The sequence below is a fragment of the Anser anser genome, assembly GCF_964211835.1.
Source record: "Anser anser genome assembly, chromosome: 2".
Taxonomy (NCBI): Eukaryota; Metazoa; Chordata; class Aves; order Anseriformes; family Anatidae; genus Anser; species Anser anser.
In genome coordinates, this window is record NC_139721.1 from 108701742 (window position 1) to 108719088 (window position 17347).

Sequence of the window (17347 nt, forward strand, 5' to 3'; positions counted from 1 at the left end):
GTGTCTGCCGTGTACAGGGGCGGTGGGTGGGGATGTTAACTGGGTTGTAATTGGACTTGAGGATGGTGTGACAAGTCAGTGCTGCTGCTCTCTTTGGACGGAACAACCAGTCTGTGTACATCTGTTAATGTGCCAGTGCTGAGAAGGAGAAGCTGGCAGCTCTGAATGATGATCTGTCTCTTCTCAGTCCCTCCTGCCCACAGCTGCCCTGCAGGGCTCTCGGTGTGAGAAGGTGGACCTCATTTGCTGGCTGCTCCCTTCAGCTCAGGCTGAGCCTTTTGATCCCTGAGGGGCTCTTAAGGGCGTACAGTATGGAAAGAAGTCGGCAATAGGTTGCTGCTGAAACCAGAGGAAATAGGAGACAGAGTAAGCAGCCCAACCTACAGATCCCAGTCAGAGTTAAATGTTTTGTGGGACAACTGAAAATGGGCTTTTGTGGGCTGTCCCCTGGATGTGTAACTGGTATTTTGTTGTCCAGTCCCGTGGTTGTGAGAATGTTACAGCAGGCACAGAACAAAGCGCTATGCGTGATTGACCCTGCTGTGTCTACACACACACTTAAGAGATCGCACAGGAACAAACACTAATACCATACTTGTGCTTCAGCTATGGGTCATCTGCTGGCATTTTAGGCTGCTTCTGCCACCTCCGCTGTCCCTGTTCTGGTGTGCAGAGCAGGACTGCAGAATGGGAGCCGTGCGTCTGAACCAGGTCTTACGCAAGAGGACATAGGCAGCATCTCTGCCTTTGGCCCTCAGACTGAAGAGCCCACTTCAGTCTGCCAGCTATTCATGTGCAGAACTGAGCTATTTTCCCCTCTATTTGAAATATCTATGTACATATATACATCTTGGAATTTTACTTGGCTTGTCCTCTTGTCATCTGCTAAGTCCTGTGTTGAAGTTTTTAGCATCCTAGCCATTTAGATAGTTATTTCTTTTTCCTGTTGGCCTGTTGCTGTGAAACCCATCAGGCCCAACATTTAATCTTTAATTTTATCTGCAGGTTAAAAATCTTATATTTCTGTATAGACTCTTTTAGATTAGCATCTGCCTGTTACATTCTTGTTGTGTAACATCCTTTACTTTGTGCTTTATTCTGGGTTTTGGTAATGTATTTTAGCAAATACAATTTCTGTAACATGGAAATGTCCTGTTATTACTTCTGTATTTTGTTCAGATACTGCTTTCTGGGACATTCTCCACTGCAACTGGCTTTTAAAACTTCGAATTCAGTTAATGTAAACTTGTAGTTTCCGGTTAAAATAGTTTTGATCCTCGTTGGTCTTCCATTTCTGAAATGACAGCAGATACAGGGTTAAGACCAACTAGTGTTAAACGTGGACTTGCTAAGTGACTACCTACATGGGTCAGATGCATTCAGCTTGAGATGTCTTTCAGCAGCCTTTGTTATATGGTCTCTAAGCTTTAAAGGAGCTATATGAGCCCCAGGGGAATCTTACCATCCACCAAATTCATACTTCAGCGTTAGGTTTGGTAGGCTTCAATTCTGCAGCCAAAGCAGTTGAATACACTGAACTCTCTTCTGTAAAGAGTGAGATTACCAATTAGGAACACTTTGAAATTAAAAGAATGGTAATAATCATCTCTCCTGACACATTCTTACTTTTCTCCTTTTGCCAGAATTTTTTGTAGAGGAATGTTATCAGTTTGTTAATAGTTTCTAAGTGTTTTGATTGAAATTTTAAAATACAATAAAGAAGAATTTACCTTTCAGAATGGTTTTGCTATGTCTATACTTTTTTATATTATCCCTATAGAAGAATAAGTATCAGAGAGTGTAACAGCAGTCCTCTCCTACTTAATTTGGAGCATTTATGAATAAAAATGCAAAAATTCTTCTGACGTACTAACTTTCTTGTTAGCTCTCTAAAGCATAAACTTTAAAACTCAGTTTGCTCAAAGTCATGTAAATCTATAATCCACGTTGGACATGAGGCTTTGAACAGCCATTATTTCAAGCAGTTCTGGAAAACACAGGGATCAATCATCACATCTAACCTCTAAAACGAGATTAGAGAATCACGAAAATGCTTAGGTTGAGACATCTGTCATATAGTCTAACCCATACTCAAAGCAGGGCAACCTAGAACAGATTGTCCAAGGCAATATCCAGTTAGCTTTTTCCAGGGATATCTTCAGGGCTGGAGATTCTACTACCTCTCTGAGCAACCTGTCCCCTTGTTTGACCGCCCTCTGATTTTTTGCCTTTTTTTTTTTTTTTTGAAGTTTTGTGTTCAGATGCTGTCTTCTGTGTTTCAATTTCTGCTCATTGCCTCTTGTACAGTTGCTGGGTTCTACTGAGAAGAGGCTGGCTCCCTCCTCTTCATTCCCTTGTTCCAGTATTTATACACATAGATACAATCCCCCTGAGCCGTCTCTCTTCCAGGCTGGCCAGTCCCAGCTCTCTCCTTCTCTCATAGGAGAGTTTCTATATCCAGTCCCTTTATCATCCAGTCCTACACTATACTCATGCTAGAAATTCCTTACCTTTTTTTTTTTTTTTTTCTTGTACTGGAGAGCTCAGAACTGGGCACACACTGCAGGTACAGCCTCACCAGTGGTGTGTAGACAGCAAGGATCACCTCCCTCAGCCTGCTGACAGTGCTTTTCCTGATGCAGCCCAGGATGCTGTTGGCCTTTTTTGCCACAAAGGTGCGTTGCTGGCTCGTGGTCAGCTTGCTGTCCAGCAGGACCTCCAAGTCCTTCTTGGCAAAGCTACATTCCAGTTTGGTGGCCCCAGGTGTGCACTGGTGCCTGCTTTGAGATGCAGGGCCTTGCATTTCCTGGTGCTGAGCTCCACAGGAATTCTCCAGACCAAGGTCCTTCTGAAGGGCAGGGCAGCCCCCTGGTGTATCAGTCACTCCTCTCAGCTTTGTATTATCTGTGAAGTTGTTGAGGGTGTGCTCTGTCCAAATTTGCATGTCATTAATGAAGATATTAGCCAGTGTCAGCCCAAGTATCAACCCTTGGAATATAATACTGGTGCCTTGCCTCTAGCTGAATTTTGTGCCACCGATGCCAGGGCTGTCACAGTCAGTCAGCCAATTTGCAGTCCACCTCACTATACCCTTATCTAGCCTATACTTTGTCAGCTTATCTGTGATGATGCTATGGGATCTGCCTTTTGGGCTGTCTTGAAGACAAGTGGCATTTGCTGTCTTCCTCTCTTCAGGACCCCCTCCCAGTCACTGTGACCATTCACAGATAATTAAGAGTGGCCTCACAGTGATGTTAGCCAGATCCCTCAGCACACGTGGTCACAGCCCATCAGGCCCATGGATTTGTTCATGCCCAGTTTAAATGCTCTCTCTAAGCTGGTCCTTCTCCACCAAGGATGAGTTTTCCTTGTTCCAGGCTTTCTTTTTGATTTCAGGGAACGAGGACTGCTGAAGAGTGATAGTTACCGTATATAATAAAATTGCTTTCTCTTCTGTAGGCACAGAGTCATAAGAGGTGCTCTAAAGACAGCTTCTCCTAACTTACTTCAGCTATCCATTTCCTATACCCTTGCAATATGGACACTCCCGTGAACTTGGAGTTCCTCTATTACGTGAGTTAGAGTTGAAATCAAAGCGAACTCTGTAAATGCTATAATGTCACATAGCGTGCCAAAAGGGCAACGCGCTCTCTCTAAACCGTTCCAGAGAAACCTCAGCCTCCATTCACAGCTTCTTGGTGTACGTAATTAGCAGCTTATGAGGCTTTCAAAATAAAGGAATCAAAGGTGTGGCACGTTCTTTCCAATGTGCAAAGGTGCAAATTTCTCCCCTGTCCAAAAGACTCTGTGAACAACATCACAGAACTGTTTTACACAATCCGGTGTTTCAAAAAGATGGCAAAAAGTAGGAGCATAGTTTCTTATTGCACCAAAGTCAGCCTTTGAAGGACAGTGCTGCACAGTAGATGGGAGGCTGAAAGATGTATATGGAAGACAAATTGTCTGCCTGTCCACATTCATTACCAATTTTGAGGTAAAGCTACTGGGATTGCTGTGATGATGAATGATTGTGCTACAGGTGTAGGTGCTTAGCTTATGATTTTGCACACAAATATAGGCAGTGCGTTAAATATACTGTTTTTTAAAAAGTAACATCAAATTAGATGTAATTACCTTGCTTCTATTGAAAGCTACAGTCAGGCTTCCAATGTATTGCTTTTTTAAAAAAAAATAACTCATTACAATGTTTCCTGGCATTCATTGACACTTCTAAATTACAAGGAAGAATGTGATTAATCATTCACTTCCTTATGCTTCCTACCAGACATACAGAGATCATTGCAGGCAAGTTGAAATAAGCCATTTCCAATTTTCAAAACATGCTGCAACTAGTGGAAATGTAGGGGTAAGCGCCCGTTTAAACAGTCTATCAACAGATTGCAGTACAAAAGGTAACTCAGTATCTGAGTGTAGCAGAGGATCTGATGACTAATGGTTGATGAGTTATCTTTGTGGAAGGATTTCTCCGTCACTGAAGTCAATAAAAATCCCGGGTAGGAGTTAATGGAATTCATTCTGAGTCCAGCAAAAATGCATCTCAAAGCAACTGAGAAACCAGAGTTCAAGTGTCAAAAGCCCCGAACTCTGAGCCAAACCTCGAGAGCTGACAGTCCCATGTTTGCATTGGGATTTATTTGAGTTTGCTGGATTAAATCAGAATTCATATAACGTAAAAGTTCTGTTCAGGCCAAAAAGAAACCGTAAACCAAGTAGACAAGTTCAAACTACAAAGATCAGAGTTTTCATCTTTATCCTACAAATATGGAACATTTGGAAACTGAACTTCTGTTGGATTTTCAGAAATAGTTACCATCCAGTGTGTCTGCATCTATTTACTCAGTTTTTGGAAATGAGAGCTTACCCCTGAACTGCAGCCTATAGGCACAGAAAATGTCTCCTCAAACACTTTGTCAACAAAAGCCTAAATTGGCTCCTGTCTCTGTCCATCCATGCTACTTTACAAACTTGCATCACCCCTCGAACGAAAGCACCCCCAGCAGTCAACAAGCAGCAGCCAGATGTGTTTAACGTGCTGCCCCACGAGGAGGAGAGGGAGCGTTCTGGCCAAGAAACTCAGGCAAGTGTGTAGCCTGATTTCTTCTGAAAGAAAGAAATGCTCCTTTTACGCCCTCATAGGAAAGTAATGTTTTTCTGTTCTCCCTCTGCAGTCTCCATTTCTAGAAACGAGTTCTAAGGAGTATAGTGCAGCATCACAACTGGACCTCCAAGATTTACAGCTGTGGCTATATGACTATTTTTGAGGTATTGTTTAGATGAACAACAATAATAAAAGCCACTCACTTTTTTTTTTTAATAAAAAAAAAGCCTTGAGTCTTTGTCAGTTAAACATTATTATTATGAATAGTTATGTCACTGGTTTTAACATGGCAATCAGCTACCGTGTTTCACCCTTAATGCTGTGCTGTAAGAAATCCATGCTGAAATGTACATGCATTTGCCTCAGCAAAGGCTTCCAACTGAACACAAGTTACAGGATTCCTTTTAAGTTGGATGTGAGCTTTTTTCCCCTCTCCCTTTTCTCTCTACCTCTGAAGTTCTGGAAGCCTGGCTGCTGGTTAGGAACATGAATAATAAAGTCTCTTTACCATTTGTGTTTAAACAATGTCTTCTGAGCTGCTGCCACTTACATGAAGGGGTGTATTTGCTGAACCCTTCCTGAAGACCTGTTTTCTCACAGTTAAACGTGGGTTGGCATTAATACTTACAGACTAACAATAGCTTTCTTTTTTTGGGTGTGTGTGACTAGTTCGTTCTCATTAGTGCTTGATTATCCAATCTCATTAGGTCTCGGAGGTAAAACCTGCCATTCTAATGGAAGTGAAACCAACCAGAGGAGGGAGAGTGTCTGTCCTCACCTGGTAACTGACTGACTGGGGAAGTGTTTCAGGCTGCTTCAGGCTATGGGACTTCGACTCAGCTTGTCGGAGGCATTTGGCCCAAGCCAGTCACACCTGCACTGTGAAGGCTGGCTGTGGAGCCTTGGCAGGGCAATAACAGGGCACGTAGGTTCCTTGTTTAGTCCTGTTATAGCCCAAGTACATTATTTTTCTTAGCCTGCACCCTTTAGAGTTAAATCTTCTTCCTTTATATACCTGATAATAAAGGAAGTTAAGTGCTTTAAGTGCTGCAAGAGTCCTAGAAATAGATCCAAGTGAATTTCCATATGGGGGAATTCCAACGAATTGGGTCCCATGGGCTTTTTATTTTTTTATTGAAAAAAAAGAAAAAAAAAAAGTAATTGCTGTGTTGGCCATGATTCCTGTCCATGGAGGGCTGACTGTTGCTGGAGGGCTGCCTATCGGACAGAGCAAACTTGTAATCTGTTTGTAGTGGCAAAGGTAAAATAAACTGAGGCAAATTCCATGTTTGGCTCGTTGCGATACCTTAGTCTGGGATAATTATAGAAGAAAGACAGGAATGAGAACTTCTCTCAGAAAATCCAATTCAAAGGAAAGCAGAGTGTAATTCAGTATCTCTTCTTCTGTCCCATGCTTCGGCTGCTGGAAGCACCACACCCTCATTCACCCAGCGTGGTATGTGGAAGGTCCTATCACAACAATCAGATGAAAGCAGCCTATTGTTGGATGCCGTGCGGTGTTAGGTATGGTTTGGGGTGATAAACGCTACTGAGATATTCCAGTGTTGCTTATTCTCAGATCACTCTGATACTGATGCATTCCCTTGCATGTTCTGCTTGTGACCTATTTTTGATGAGTTCCACATCTGCTTTAGCAGCTCTGACAACCAGAAAACAGAGCTGTTTACTGAGTTCACAGCTGCTGCTAATATTGATGCAACTAGCCAGAAATGAGTGTTTTCTTGGTTAGCTCATCCTGTTGAATGAACCTCTCCGCAGGGTTTGTTGCAAGTTTGTTTCAACTGGAATGCTGTCAAAAGTCCCCACATCTGTGAAATTTTCATACTTCAGCCTTCCTAGAAACCCAGAAACATATACACCCTTGCTAATTCCAGTAACTTTCTTGTATTTCCCGTGGCTTGACTACATCGGCTTTTCACAGGTAGTGAAAATGCGACAGCCTGCCATAAATAGGACAAAATTCCTAGTGGTGTTAGTTAATGCTAATGAAACCGACAGCTTCCCTCTTGGAAGTATGAAGGAAGTCGGTCTCCTGATCTAGGTTAAGGGCTTCGTTACTTGGTGTTTTACATTGCAGTGCTTTATTAGGGTAGCTGAAGTACCTTATTGTTCTTACTGTCTTTGTGTGCAGATGAGGGTTAAACTGGTAGGAACATAAAATGCTTCAGTGAAATGTGTTTCCTTGCCTCGTCTTCGGTGTTCTTGGTGACTGGTTTGCTCGTGTTGCATAATTCCTCAGTGAGGCTACGTCCTTTAAGGCTGAATTCCTGGCCCTGCTATGGGCTGAGTGTTTGTGGGCAGTTGGGTACTCCTGCACTTCATTCCTCTATGCGTTAGTTGCTCGTGGAACGCTTGTTCCTACAAATCAAAGAGATTATCAGACCTCTGGGGTTTAGGTGGAAGAAGTTGCAGCTGTGTGAAGGCTGGACACGTGTGTTTTTTTTGTTTCACATTTAGGCACTGATTAATAGCCCAGTACTGCAGGGAGTCTGTGTGCACTGCTGGAAACAACCAGAGGTTCCAGGCTCCACGAAGCAATGAGCTTGTGGGCACGTTGCTTCACTTTCAGCTACACGGGCTCGTGCCTGGAGGCTGTCCTTCCTGATGGTGAAATAGTGGTTGGAGGCATTATTGATAATCTCCCAAGTATGCTTGCTTTTTGTAACTGTAATTCTCGAGCCTCTCCTTGAATCTCAAAAAACATTTAAGCTTTTCTGTATCTTTGTAGGATAAATGTTGCAGGTTGTAACCTGAATTACAGATGTGGAAACAAAGGCACAGAGGTTATAAAAGATTTGCTGGAGTCAAGTCTGTGCATAACAGACAAAATCAACCCCAGAGCTTTCTGACTCTAACTGGTGTCCTACTCTTCCAGCAAATTTCATGTTTAGTTCAATTTGGGAGCTTCTGCTGTCACAGTACCTCACAGGTAGTTTTTATTTCTTAATGGCTTTTTTTTTGTTTTTCCATTTCACTTTCAGCTGCTAATGAAACATATCTTGAATTTTCTTTGGTCCACTCTGAAGGTTGTGATGGTGACTCTGAAGTATTTTGTGATCCATACCTGCATTTTCTGAGATGATGGTGGAAAACGTGGTGACCATCCTTTGCTTTCATTTTGTCATTTACAACCAAAAGCAGATATCAGAATATTTGTTTGCACTGTCCTTAGACTCAAGCATTTAATTGATGATCTGCTTTTTAGTTTGCATTGTTTCAGGCCAGAAGAAAAGTGTTGTGTGATAGCGTAAAAACATCAATTGGGACGGAAAACTCTACATGCTCATTTACACCATGACAGCAAGGGGAGACACTAACAAAGTGAGTTCCCATTGTAGGAAGTGCTGTTCCAAAAAAAACCTGTAATCTTACCAGAATGCCTTTTAATCATTTTTGGTACCTAAAATTCGCATGTCTAGGTTGCCTTTAATACCAGTGGAGAACAACGCTCTTTAGCGCTCTGTTTATTCTACCTGTCTGAAATACTTATCCTGGAGAGTGAAGTCTTGTTCTTAGGAGATGTCTGTTTCATTGATTTTTTGTAAGGGGAGCCCAGATGAATAGCTGATGCTAAGCTTCTAAATTTTAGGTGGCTAAGTCTGTCCAGCACAAATCCCACCTGACTATAAGGCAAAACGTAACGGTGGTAGAACAAACGGATGTGGAGTTGCAAATGGACAGAGGTGCCTTATGTTGTCATTACACAAGTCTCAGAATGTCTTATTGAGAGGTATGAAGAACTCGAAATGAATCCAGTCAAGATAGCTGTCTGTGGACCTACACATTCCTCACCAACACATTGCTGCTCTGAAATCTGAGAGCACCCTCTCATCTTTTTGTACTGAGCCGTTCTGCACCAAAACACAACTTTGTTCCATTATCTTTCTTCCTCTCTGTGAAACGCTTTCAGGCTGTGGAGATGGAAGATTTTCATCAGGACAGCTCTCTGACTCTTACCCAGGTAGATTGGATAAACTGTTAGCACCCTTCCATATAGTCAGGAGAGTATTTTTAAAGGTTTCTTAGGGCTTTGCTGTCGTATCATTCCCCAGCTACAATAGGGCGATATATCAATTGGTAAGCTGACACCTGCAAACCTGACCTGTATGCATTAATTAGGGTCCCGAGGTGTTTGTTGGAGGTGTCCGTGGAACCATGCAGGAAGAACAAATGCTACAATAGAGCAGCCATCTCCTTCCATGGTGAAATTCAGTCACAGAATGGCAGAGTGGGACGAAACCACATGAAATCGTCTAGTCCATCCCTACTGCTCAAAGCAGGCTTGCCCAGAGCAGATTGCCCAGGACCTTGTCTAACCATGTTCTGAGTTTCTCCAAGGATGGGGACTCCACAACCTCTCTAGGTAACCTGTGCCACTGTCTAATTATCCTCAGAGTTTAAAAAAAAAAAAAGTTTTCTCTAACATTTAAGTGGTGTTTCATGTGTTTCAATTTGTCTCTGTTGCACTAGGAGAGGAAGAGGCAGCTCTAGGTGTGTTCCAGCAAAGCTAGGAGGAAAGAAATAAAGTACAAGCTTGCAATAAAGCAGGGAATTCAGAAGCAAAAATGCTGAATTTCCATGGTACAGTACAAATCAGCAGATTCTACAGACTGGAACAGGGGAATCCTTCCAGCCCCAACTGAGATAAATGAGGTAGTTCACACCTTTCAGAACTGCAATTTAAGGCAGCCTGAAAAGCGATGGAGAGAGCTCTCTGTCAGCATATGCTCGGTGCATGCTCTCAATTTTATCTGTATGTGTGAGAGCAAGACAATTGCCTTATTTTTTTAGAGGCATGCTGGGTTTCTCCAGCACAATTCTGTGGCAGTGGGTGAATTCCACAGGAAAGCTTTACAGCCACAGAACATACAGAGTCTGGAACATGGATAAACTGGTTGGGATAAAATAGAAACCAGCAAAACCTCTGCCAAGATCTGAAGTGAAATGAATAGAGGTTCAAAAAGAGTTCATTCAGTACACCCGGCTCCTTGTTTCCATCATTTAGGAATAATTATATTTTTGTCACTAACATTGTTTTTAAATGTCAATAGAAACCAGACAACTAGATTTGTAAACCCTGCCCTGTCATATTGAATGTATTAGGTTTTCCAATAACAGTCCCTTTTAAGTAAGGGTGAGGAAGCATTAAAAGCTAACTAACTCTCAAGTGTGAGGAAGCTATTGAAACAGCTCGTTAGGCTTTATGACAAGTAAGCTGAAATATAATAGGCCTAGAGCTTTGTGAGGGAGCCGGCGAGCCGTGGTTGAAGAGAGGACAGTGCCCGAGAGTTTGAAGGCCAGATGATTTGTGCAAAGGGGATGTTGGAAGGTTCACAGCAAAATAATCAAATGGGCCTGCCCACAGGCACAGTGTTCAGCTGAGACCAAAATGCTTCCTTTGCTTGGTTTCTAAACATAAGTTTAGAGTTTGTCTAACCAAAGAAGGCGTTTTCACTTAGCATTTCTTCCTTTCCATACTCGAGCCAAAGAGCCATTTTCTGTTACCTAATTCACCACATTTGTTCTGAACCCAACTTTCCTTAGCCTTGTAACTAGTGAGACTGTGGTCTTTCTGTTAATCCAGAACAGCATGTGATTCTTTTCTTGCTTTCCTAGATGCAATCTGTTAACTTTGTCCTACCCTACTGTTTCTGTTCTCATCCCTCTGCTTAAATATGCCTCCTTCTTGGCACCTGCCATTCGTTTCATCAGAATTCAGAAGATTTGAGGTTCTGATGTCTTCTGCTAGACCAGCCTTGGGTACCTAGGAAAAATGTAAGTTCACTTCTGGCAACACAGATCCAACTAACAAACATTTTTCATGTCCTTAGATAAACCACTGTGGCTTTAGCAACAGGATAAATAAATAGATAAAAGCCTGTTCCTAGCATTTGTAGCTTTGAAGGCAGATATGAGTATGCGAGTTGACTGTTACCAGATACAGTGGTACTTCTGTGGCTTTTGCACACATCCTTGAACTGTAGCTTAGAGGTGTGTGACCAGTCTCATTCACACTAGCTGAGGACTGAGAGCTCCCCAGGAATTTTCCTTAAAACAACAACAAAAAAATCCAACACTGTCTTCAATGGAGAGATGCATTGTAAGGAAAATGTAACTCTAAAGAGACAGCTTGGACTTGTATTAATCACTGCATTCAGTTACTGGGGTTTAACTGCATATAATTCATGGACCTGTCAAAATGCAACAGAGCTTAAGTTATCTACCACTTAAAACCTAAGTTCTAGAGGCCTTGAGCACAGGTATCATCATTAGCATATGTCAGCTCGAGAAAGAGTCCCTCGAAAAGTACATCAGGAAGCTGTTACAGCTAAGGAGTTGTTATAGCTGTTGACGGCTAGCTAGAGAATATTACATTACGCTAACTCAAATTTTCCCAAAGGACAGGAATATTTTACGCTTATTTCCTTTTTCACAGATATGACAGATCTGGGATATGTAAAACAGAAGAGAATAGGGAAGCAGAAACATTTTGAAGATCAGTGTTTTGAAATCCTAGCTTTCTAATACCTTCTTAAATTATATATTTATTCTCTCTTTCTTTTACATAACATAGCAGGCTGCAAAGGAATCATCTTCCGTGTTAAGGTTATAGATTACCAGCATTTGTTACTGAACTGTCCAGATCATCCGTATCAACATAAAATTACTGCAGTACCTTAAGTGCATCACCAGGCATTCACCAAAAAAAAAAAAGGTTAGTGGAAACACTATGTCTCTCAGCCCCTGCAGACATTCTTCACGTAATCCCACAGTCCCTGAGCAGTTCAGAATAGGCCGACTCGTTCCAGTCCCACCAACATATTCCTAGCTGAGTCAGGGAGGACATAGAGCCTTTATGTAACCCTGCTAATGTGCAGAAATGTCACTGTCCATGAACAATACCAAATGACAGTCAACAGATCTTCATGTGAGAAAGTCACAATAAGGCAGGAAAGCAGTGTTGTCACCAGCCTTTATGGAAACTAGTCTGATCTGCCTGCTTTGTTGCACCACATAAAGCTCAGTCTGAAGAATGAAAGGGATTCATGGAAGAAAAAAACAAACAAACAAAAAGAACAAAACTAAAATGTAACAAGCTTTGTCCAGCATTCAAGCAACCTGAAAAAATGCCTGTTAGTCAAACCTACATTCCTCCAAAGCCTCATACTGTGCAGCCTAAAGAACCATCCTAAGCAGCAGCATGGCTCCAGTACAACACAGGGATAGATTTCTTTACTTCATGTTCATATACACCATACTTCTTTGCATGTTTTCTTTTTACTGAGCACTTTAGCTAGAAAGTTGTTGTGCTGCTTCATTATGTGCTCATGGAACAGACAAGAGTCCCAACTTCAGAAACTACATTGTTGAACTTGCTAAGCATCGTATTCTCCCATCTTATGGCTCAGGAATTCATGTTCTGATACTGAGCCACTCACTGGCTTTTCTGTAATCACAGTTCTGCTATAGTAAGTAGAAGTCTGTGAAAATCTCAAACTGTCTTTATATTTTCTTTTTCACATGACATATTTCCTGGGGCTTCTTTGAGAATTGTATTTGCAGATAGTGAAGCAGTCTCAGAATAGCATCTTACTTGCTGATTGCATTGTAATCATTGTATGCCCATCACAAACTGCATAATCCTCACTTTACTAATATTCTCTTAGAACAGAAGTTGGAGTCAGGGAAAACTCCAGTGTAGCTAAACTTGGCAGTATCCAATGTGTCCAACAGATGCCAAGTGGAATGTTCTGTAATAAATCATCTCTAGCTACATCTTTTCTAATATAGCAAGTAAAATACATTAATATGTCATTATGTTAGCAAATGCATACTGTGCAAACCTAATTATGGTTTCTAGCCTCTAAAAATGCAGGTGGTGTATGTTAGTGCTGAAGGGAATGATTTGAGAAAGAAAGAATTTAAAACTGAAAGTATTGTAAATTCAGGTTGCTTAGTGTAAATACCTGAAACTGCTGTTTGTGAGAACATTTTCATGATTCTTTTTTTCTTTTTTCTTTTTTCTTTTTTCCTTTTTTTTTAATCAGTCTGCTGCAGACCTATTTCTTCCTCTTTTTACTGCCGCTCATCTGTGGGGAGAACAAGGTCTTGATAAACCAGGAAAGGAACTTGTATTTCTGTAGAACTTTGTCTAGCTCTCCTTGGCACATAACTTGTAGCCTTAAATACACACATAAAAAGAGAACTCTTTTTCGGGAGGTAATGGGGCTTAGATTAATCAATGTTACTGCACGTGTTCAAATCAATTACTCAAAGGAAATATAAAAAAAATATTTTTAACTCTTTAGAGTACCCAAATATAGTGTAAATAAAGCACCGATCTCCAAAACTTGGGAAAGTATTTCTCTCAGCAGTATTAAGTGAGTTCATTTGATTTTCTTTGAAGGACACAAAACTAGCATTCTGGCCCTTTTCTAATCTTTTTCAGGGTATGATTTTCAAGATGCAATTTGTTCTTTATAAAAAGAAAAAAAAATGAATGGACTCGCAACTAAAGATTAAAGTAATTTTCTTTATTTGACGTGCAATGATTTGTTTATTTTTCACACAGATAAATTTTGAGGTAAAATGATATATCTGCTTCCAGTTTCTCTTTTTAGGGATATTCAACAGTAGAAAGTGGATCAGAAAGAACTTAAGGAAGGCTGGGGAGGATGGGAGGGAAAATGAAGTGAACTTTAAGGTCAGTGTCATAAAGATACCAATCTAACCTGATTATTGTCTGTCCTCTGGAGAGGGGAAAATCTTACAGAACTGCATTAAAGTTGAGAAAAATGAGAAGCTGAAAAGAAGAGGAAATTGTAGTACTCTCTGAGGTAGATTATGTTGTACAGTTAATAAATGATTACCACTTAAATTCCTTAAAAAAAAAAAAGCATGAGTTGTTGATGTCGTGTAACTGAATAAGAAAAGGCAAATACAAAAAATCTTGCATTACATCCAAGAAAGTGAGGTGGATTATTACTTAATGTGCAACTGGTTTCTCTTTCATGGAGAACCAACCAAAGGTCCTACACTAACAGGAATGCATTACTTACAAGTTTGGAATGGTTAGTTCCATATCCTAATGGCTGCTCAGTGATCTTTTTATGGTGATGGCATCGTAAAATCTTGATTGTGCCCCACTGGTCATTTTCAGTGACTCTAGAGCTTCACCTCCCTGAGCACCCAAGGTTATTTCTAGGCTTACATCCAGCTCAACAAAGAGAAAATCTTGGGGAACTGAAGAGCAGGTCTGTGTTTCTGCCATGCTGTGTATCTGGCATCATTCACCTGAGCCCCAGGGCTGCGTCATCTGGGGGAAAGAGCACTGGGGACAGATGCTGCTGTGCTGCACATTTTGAGTCTGGCTGGCTGGTTCGTGCCCTGGATGCTCAGTCTGTCTCTCCCTTGCTGTTGGGCAGTGCCTGGGTATTTTCTCTTGGAGAACGGTTGTTTGTGGTGCTGAGACATGGAAGAGTCAAAGGAGGGCTCCTTCACCTGATCTCTGTCACAGGGGCCGGGTGCAAAGGAACCTTAAATTTTCTATGGGAAGCAGGCTGACTTTTTTCCTGCAGTATGCTGGAAAAATTGTTACAAGTTGAAATACTCTTACCAGCCCTGTTGAAACGTGCATACTAACAGCACTTAAATTCCTCATCTGTTGCAATTTAAAATAAATGCATTTAAATTACCAGTTGTTGGTGCACTAACTACACTGTTTTGTCTTTCACCTGTGCTTGGATTTGAAATCCAAAACTGTAGATGACAATGCTATTTTTGCGTCCTTTATTTGTGAAGTAGCATGTGCATTTCTGGTATTTACCTTAAATGTTATGCATAATATTTAGGGCATCTTTTTGCCTTAATTCTTAGAGGGACAGGGTGAGAAAGATACTGGACTCAGTACCAAGGTTGCCAACTGCCTTGATTGGGCGCATTGATGGGCTAATAATAATACTTTCGGATTTCTTGAAAGTTTTTGGTGCAGGCTGCTTGAAAATGATTAAGTAGAAATGTTACTGTGCAAGCCAATGTCATCTCTTAGCCAAGCCTGATGTGAAGAAAAATGACTTACTTGCTGCTATGCTGCTTTGAAATGTGAGAACTTAAAATACAGGCATGAGTTTACTTTTCCTTTTGTTAGCCTGAGAGCTTTAGAAATGTGCAGAGCTGAGAACACAGACTTTTTTTTCCCCGTAACAACTTAAGGTTTCAAGCTTCTGCCGACGCAGAAGGAAATACCATTAGATAGATACAAGAAAAGCCAATATTCCACGTTATTCGTGCAGACAACTAACATTTGAAACTTGCATGAACTGCTTCCACTTAAAAGCTGTCAGTCACATTGGTTATAAAAAGCCCAGAGCACTTAGGGGCTGTCAGTCATTTCTAGAAGAGAGAGCTGACATCTTAACATTTACTTTGCCAGTATTTACCAGATGCAGAAAACCAAAGGGTGAAAATGCAAACGAAAACATGCATTCTCATTGATCGCATGATACAAGGGAAACATTTAGATCAGTTGTTGTAGTTGCTCACCTAGGAGCCTCCAATCCTGAGAAGATTTTTCTCTTTTGCTCAGTGAATCGAACTGTTGCAGGCTGGCTCTGTGTCGCTGAAGGGAGAAAGGCTCTTGCAGGCAGTGGCTGTGGAGTCTGCAGTAGCGTTGTTGGGCAAGGAAATAGGTTGGCTGGCCTCTTATGGCTAGGGGAGCAGCAAGAAGCATGCAGAAGACTTAAGAAGGGCACCTTGAAGGGCATCCACCTTTTTTTTTTTTTCTTCTTATGCTAATAAGGATGTGGGTGTTGTGATTACTGTAGACTGATGATATTTCCTCTTGCAAGAAGGGGATTGGCAGGGAAGGGTATAGGTGGGACTAGTTAATTCAAATATGTCTTCTACTCTTTACATGTAGGTTTCTAGATGTAGTTATCCCTGGACTGCTCTGAGAAATGGTCCTGGTGCTTCGGTGGGACTGCAGTTGTTGAAGCACTGCTCAGCAGCTGGGTCCTCCAGTCACGACCACTGCAGAAGGTCTTGCTGCAATGGTAAGCGAGGTGCAGAGCTGCTGTGTACACTTATCACAGGCCCAAGCGCACTGCACTGCTCAACTGCCAAGCCCTGTCTCATGCGATACCATTCTGAGGTGTACACGTGAAAGTAAAAGTGATGTTGTCCTTGAGGCTGCATCCAGAAATTCAGTGAGGTCTTTTACTGGACCTGAGCAGCAACTGTCATATTCCCAAAACACGTGCTTGAAGCGGTCCATATGTGACTGCTAGCTGTTTTTCTGATCAGACTGTCAGTCTATTACCTAGCTCAGCCAAACACAGCAACTAAGGAAATGCTGAGGAACTTTGCTTTAAATACTTACTCACATGAGTGCCTCTTAGAGTCTTCTGGAAGGTCCAGTCCAGCAATGAGCAACTTCCCGCATTTACTCTTCTTGGACTGGTGCAGCCAACATCTGCAGCATGTCATTCACTGGTGAGTCCGGAGGTTTCATTCTGTGTGCACATCCAAATGTTAATGGTCTCATAATCCTGACACAGCCTCTGGCTCAGCGAGTAATCTTCCATGCAGGGTTCCTCAGATAAGGGATATATTACCATTTGGAATGGAATTGTGCCCCAGATTAAAACCCTTAATTGAGGTTTCTGGAGACAAGTGTAGATACTTGTGTATAAATTCATAGAACCACAGAGTCATGTTCCCATTCAGATTCCCACTGTAGTCAATGAAAGTCCAGTCCATGCAGATGTTGGAACTAAATGCTTTAATTTACCTTGGAGTAGACACCTCTCAGATATCAGCCAAATAGTTCTATAAGCATCACTGACTATATGGAGTAGGTTTCCCGTGGCCATTATAGGAATTCAGATAATTACTGCATATTAAGTTGCTTAATCTGCAACCAAATTCCACCCTGGGAGCCAGCTAGTGACTGATCTCTGGGGGACTTCTGCACTAGGTTTATAGCCTGGACTTGAAACTCATGTTCCCACATGTATGGAGCTACCTTATTTTCTTTAGTAGTAGGGCTGTCTGATGTGGAATATGCACGCTTTAACCTTCCGGCATCTTTAGCATGGATATAGGTAGTCCTACAGCTCCAGCAGCCAGGAGTTCATTTTGGATAAGTAGACCAAGTATTTAGCAATTATTTTTGATCTCCGTGTGTGTGCGTATGTATGTATATTATAT

At 41.6% G+C, this 17347-nt stretch overlaps 1 long non-coding RNA gene across 1 annotated transcript; it reads right to left on the reverse strand.

The window, feature by feature from the left end:
- Positions 1-385: 385 nt before the first annotated feature.
- Positions 386-17347, reverse strand: LOC310895451. Its single transcript, XR_014580699.1, has 3 exons — positions 15683-17347; positions 13108-13230; positions 386-1545 (listed from the first exon to the last, which is right to left on the reverse strand). It is a non-coding gene; the product is annotated as an uncharacterized lncRNA (long non-coding RNA).